This window comes from Crocodylus porosus, unplaced genomic scaffold (genome assembly GCF_001723895.1).
Source record: "Crocodylus porosus isolate Cpor-Errol unplaced genomic scaffold, CroPor_comp1, whole genome shotgun sequence".
Taxonomy (NCBI): Eukaryota; Metazoa; Chordata; order Crocodylia; family Crocodylidae; genus Crocodylus; species Crocodylus porosus.
Genome location: NW_017728940.1, coordinates 3,384,381 through 3,389,886, shown reverse-complemented (window position 1 = coordinate 3,389,886; position 5,506 = coordinate 3,384,381).

Here is a 5,506-nt window from a genome sequence, read left to right as displayed (position 1 = left end):
CCTGCCAAGGCAGGGGGTCGGACTAGATGATCTACCTAGGTCCCTTCCGACTCTAGCTACTATGAAACTATGAAACTATGAAACTATATGGCTTAGTACTAAATGAGACACTAGAGGGTTCCCCAAAAATGCAAGGTGAAATCCTATGGCCTGGGTTCTACAGGAGAGCAGATGAGTAGCAGAATTCTGCTTCCCCTTGGCCACCCAAAGTACAGCTTTCTAGCTATATAAAGGATATTTTCAGCACTTAAATTGGTAGAACTTCATCTGCCCCTGCAGCATTGATATATGTGTGCATATGGAAATTGAACATGCTCAGCTAGCCAGGCAAGTATAGAGCTATGTACATACACAGGCATTCTGGACACATACCTGCATCTAAGTCACAAAAATATAGCCAGCCAGAAACCCATGACTAACCGGTGTGAGGAGGAGGGCTGTCTCATGTTTTAGCCTGAGTAGAGTGGTTGGGGCACTTGCAAAGTAAGTATAAAATCCTGGTTTGAGTGGCTCCCTTCTCACAGAGGGGGTCTGGACCTACATCTCTCTCACTCCTCAGCACAGTGCTGTAACCACTGTAGCACTATACAATTTAGCCATTAGACAGTACTCTCTCAAGCAGTCCTTTTGAAGCTGGTCTCTTGGGCAGCAAAGAGATGGAGGGATCAGCACCAGGATATGGGCAGCTAAGCCTAGGGGCCAGTAAGCATTATGAGATTGGAGGGCCATAGTATCAATGCCAGGATACCAGAACCATGGAGTCAGGGCTGGTGAGCAGAGATCAAAAGCAGGCTGGGTTAGAAAACAGAGGATCACAAGCTAAAAAAGTTGCAGGAGCACAATACACAGTCAGGAAGATCCCAGGTGACTGTATAAGAATGTATCAATACTATATGGATCAGATACTATATGGATCAGCAGTCCACCTATCTCATCTGTGACAGTGGCAGTAGATGTTTTAGAGGGACATGAACAGGGTACATTTAGAATGACCCATCCCCTTTAATACCCTCCTTGGCATCCAGCCTCATAGGGTCATAAGGAAGTAGAGCTGGAAGTGACCACATGAGGTCTAGTCCATCCCCCTGCTCGAGGAAGGACTTGACCATCTCAGCCTGTCCAGCCTGCTCCTGAAAAAATCCAGGGATGGAGAGTCCATAACTTCCCTAGGTAGCCTGTTCCAGCACTTGAGGAACCTCACAGTCAAAAAGTACTTCTTAATCTCCAACTAAATTTCTTCTGCTGCAGCTTAAGCTCTTGCTCCTAGTCCTGTCCTCTATGGTCACAGAGACTAGGCCATCCCAAGGGTGCTCAGCCTCTGGCTCATGGGCCAAACTCAGCTTACAGCACCTTGGAATCCAGCCTGCAGGGCTCCCCGCAGGTTGGGAAATTTGGCAGTGGGGGAGCAGTGGCAGGGAACACTGCCATCCCTTCCTTGCTGTGACAATCTCAAATGCTACATGGTGGGTTGCAGCTGGGCCATGACCTGCCACTACACAGCTGAACTGAGCCCAGGCCATGCCCCCTTCCCTCTGCACATCTGGTTCAGGGCCAGCCCATGTCCCCTTCTCCCACTGCCCCTGTGGGTCCAGACCATGCTCCCTTCCCTCCACCCAGCCAAGTTGAGGATATGCCACTCTCTTCCCCCTGCATGATTGGGCCATGCCCCCTTCCTACCTGCCTGGCCAGGTGGAGACTGGGCAAAACCCCCTTTTTCCTTTGGGTTTGGGCCTCCTCCACCCACAGGGCCTGCATTGGGGTGCATTGTGCCCCTTCCCCCCTCCCCCGACAGGGCCAGGTTGGGGCAAGGCCATTCTCCCTTCTCTTGCACAACTGGATTGGGGCTGGCCTTTCCCCTCCCCCTCTTCCTGTAGCCAGATGGGGCCCTGCTGCACCTGCCCCATGCACCAAATTGGACCCGCTAACCACATCTGGCTCACTGAGGGATCGGATGCTGCCCGTCTGGCCTACTAGATGAAAAGGATGAGCACCACTGATCTGTCTCCATCCTCTCTATAATTGCCCTTCAGGTATTTGAAGACTATTATCAAATCCCACCTCAGTCTTCCCCTCTCCAGACTAAGTAATCCTAGCTCTTTCAGCCTTTCTTCATAAAACATGCTTCCTAGGCCGCATTTTTGTTGCTATCCACTGGGATGTTTCATTTAAATACTTCTCTGCCTCATATGTAGCTAGATTGCTTTTCATATTCCACAAGGGACCTCTGGTTTCTTTCATCCTTCTCTTATTCTTAACATACTCGTAGAATCCCTTTTTATTGCTTTTTATGTTCCTTGCCAGTTGTATCTCCAATCAAGCCTTGGTTTTTCTAATTTCCTCCCTGCACACCTGTCTACTTTTCATTACTCTTTCTTAGTAATATGAACAATTTTTGTTTAGGAAAGCCAGAGGATACGCTCCTGACTGGTCTGTTTAATAGCTATTCATGGATTTAGCATCCATGAATTTCTATACTTCCTTTTTGTACCTGACTATTCAGGTTTCCCTTGTTTTATGCATATTCTGTATATGTGAATTCACTTGTATGCGATGACCCTTTTTATACCAAAATTCATTATATGCAAGGTAAATGCACTCTTATGTGATCGGTGTGGTGGAAGTACGCAGTCAGCTGCTTTGTGCAGTATGCTGTGGGAGTGACGTACATCAAAATATAGTCGTCTGTGTGGATCTTTGCTCCTCGCTCATTTTCTGGTGACGTGTGTTTCTGTAGTTACCATGCCCATTGTGGTAACATTCACCACCATCACCATATGCTTGTGTGTATGGTTTGCTGTTGGTGAGTACCAAAATTGTCTTGTAAAAGTGGTAGAAATGGGTCTGGGGGTCAGTACACTTGAAGCCTTGGAACGTATCCCCGTTTATTACACTGTAAAGTGGGTTCCCTTTATGCGAATTTGAGTTATGTGCCATTTTCCAGGAAGGCATATGCATTATAAAAAGTGAGGGAAACCTGTACTACCTTCCTCTACAACCTCCTATGGCAATGAATTCCACAAGTTATCCATGCACTTTGTAAAAAAAGTTCTCTCTCTCATTTGTTTTTAACCCTGTCTCCTACTAATTTCAGGAGGTGCCTCCTATTTATAGTATTTTGGAACTTGGTAAATGACAGTTCTCTATTACCTTATCCACACCCTTCATGGTTTCATAGACCTCTATCATATCTCTCTTCAGCCTTTGCCTTTCTAAACTGAAGTGCCCTAGTCTTTTTAGTCTCTTCTGGTGCAGCAGTTGCTTCAATTTTGATGTCCTTCTCTGTACCTTTTCTAATTACGCCATACCCTTTCTGAGATGCAGAGACCAGAACTGCACACAGTATTCAAGATGTGAGTGCACCATGGATTTAAACAGTGGTATGATGATGTTTTGTTTTCAATTCCCTTCTTATTGGCTTTTATTTTTGCTCACTAGTACAACAAGCTGATTTTTTTAGATAACTAGCTGAAATGCCTCCAAGATCTCTTTTCTGAATTGTAATAGCTAGTTTAGAGCTCAGCATCATGCATGTACAACTGAAGTTATTTTTCCTCACGTACAATACCTTGCACATATCAACAAGTTCACCTGCCACTTTTTTGCTCATTCACTCAGCTTCATGAGAGCTTTCTGAAAGTCTTTACCATCAGTTTGGGATTTGGCCACCCAGAATAATTTAGTATTGCCTGCAAACTTTGAGATTTCATTGTGCACTGTTTTCTGGGTCACTGATAAGCATGTTGAACAAAACTGGGCCCAACATAGATGCCTGAGAGCCCCACTTCTGACCTTCTTCCATCCTGAAAAGTGACACTTTAACTCTTTGCTTCCTATCTTTTAACCAGCTTTCATTTTCACAAAAGAACCTTCCTCTAATCCCATGGCAAATAAGTTTTTTAAAGTGTCTTTAGTGAGGAAACTCCTTAAAAGCTTTTTGAAAATAAAAATATATCCAATCATCTGGATCCCCCTTGTCCACATGCTTCTTAATACCCTAAAAGCACTTCAGCAGATCGGTGAGACAGAACTTCCCTGTACAATGCCACGCTAACTCCTCCCTAGAATACCATATTTCCATGTGACTGCTCATTTTATTTTTTTATTATATACTTATTATATAATAAATATACAATATATTTTATTATATACTTGCCAGGGGTAGAAGCAAGACTTACTGGTTTGTAGTTCTCAGATTCACCTCTAAAGACCTTTTTGAAGATGGCTGTTATGTTGGCAACCTGCTAATCCCCTGGCGCAAAGGCTGCTTGTAACAGCAGACGGGGTTGCACCTCCTTTTGATTCCAACAAATTTCAGACCAACTTTGCAAGCATTGAGGTACTAATGTCCACATCAGAAAAGTTGGCACTCTTGACACTTGGAGTGGCCATACAGGCTCAGCATGGCACAGGATAGGGTGGGGGTTTGGACCGACACCAGTAAGACTGTGTAGTCAGGTGACTGCCTGCCTACCATCTTCACTGCCTTTTCCAAATCCTAGAGCTGTCCCTGATGATACACATCTCATACTCCTGCCAATACTTCTCCAGTTTTATATTTGAGATTCTTCAGAACTCCTGGGTGAATACCATCCAGTCCTAGTGATTCACTGGTGTTTAATTAACTGATATGTTGTAAAACTTCTTCGATTACTACTTTAGTTTGATCCAACTCTTCAGATCTATTTGCTAGAAAGAATTATCCCCCTAATATCTGCTGCAATTAAAAAAATACAAATAAATCATTTGCTTCTCTGCCTTAGCCCTATCACCCTGCTTCTTTTATAAATTAATTATCTAATAGTCCCACCAATTGTCTATCTGGCTTTCTGCTTCTGATGTGTTTTTATAACATTTTTATTATGAACTTTAGCATTCTTTGTAAGACACTCCTTGAATTCTTTTTTGGCCTGCTTCATTTTGCTTTTGCATTTGACTTCCCAAAGTTTGTGTACTTTCCCACTTTTCCCTTTTGGGCATCACTTCCACTTTCTGAATGATCCCTTTTTTGCTTCAGATCAGCTCCTTAGCACTATTAAACCATGTAGAGGTTTTACTGGGCTACTTGGTACCTTTCCTGATTTGTAAAAATATTTTTCCTCTAATGAGCCTCTATTATGATATTTTAAGCAGCTTTTAGCCTCCCTGCAGGCCTTTTATGTTTATGATGGCTCATTTTAACTTCTTCCCAGCTTCTCATTTTTCTGTAATTTCTTTTCCTAAAGCTGTATATTGGTGGTGTGTATTTCTTAATTTACCCCCTCTCACAATGACATTGAATTTCATTATATCATGACTGCTGTTAAAAGGCTCACCAACAAATTCCCCTACAACCTTCCTGATTGTAACCAAAGCGCTTCCAGTTCCTCTCCCTGACCTTAAATAGAGGAAGTAGTCTGTCAGGTGTTGCTGTCCAGCCAACCAGGTCACTGGATGGGTGGGGAGACATGCCTGCAGGTCTTACATAGGTCCAAGCAAGCAACTCCTAGTAACAGTGGCAGGTATGGAT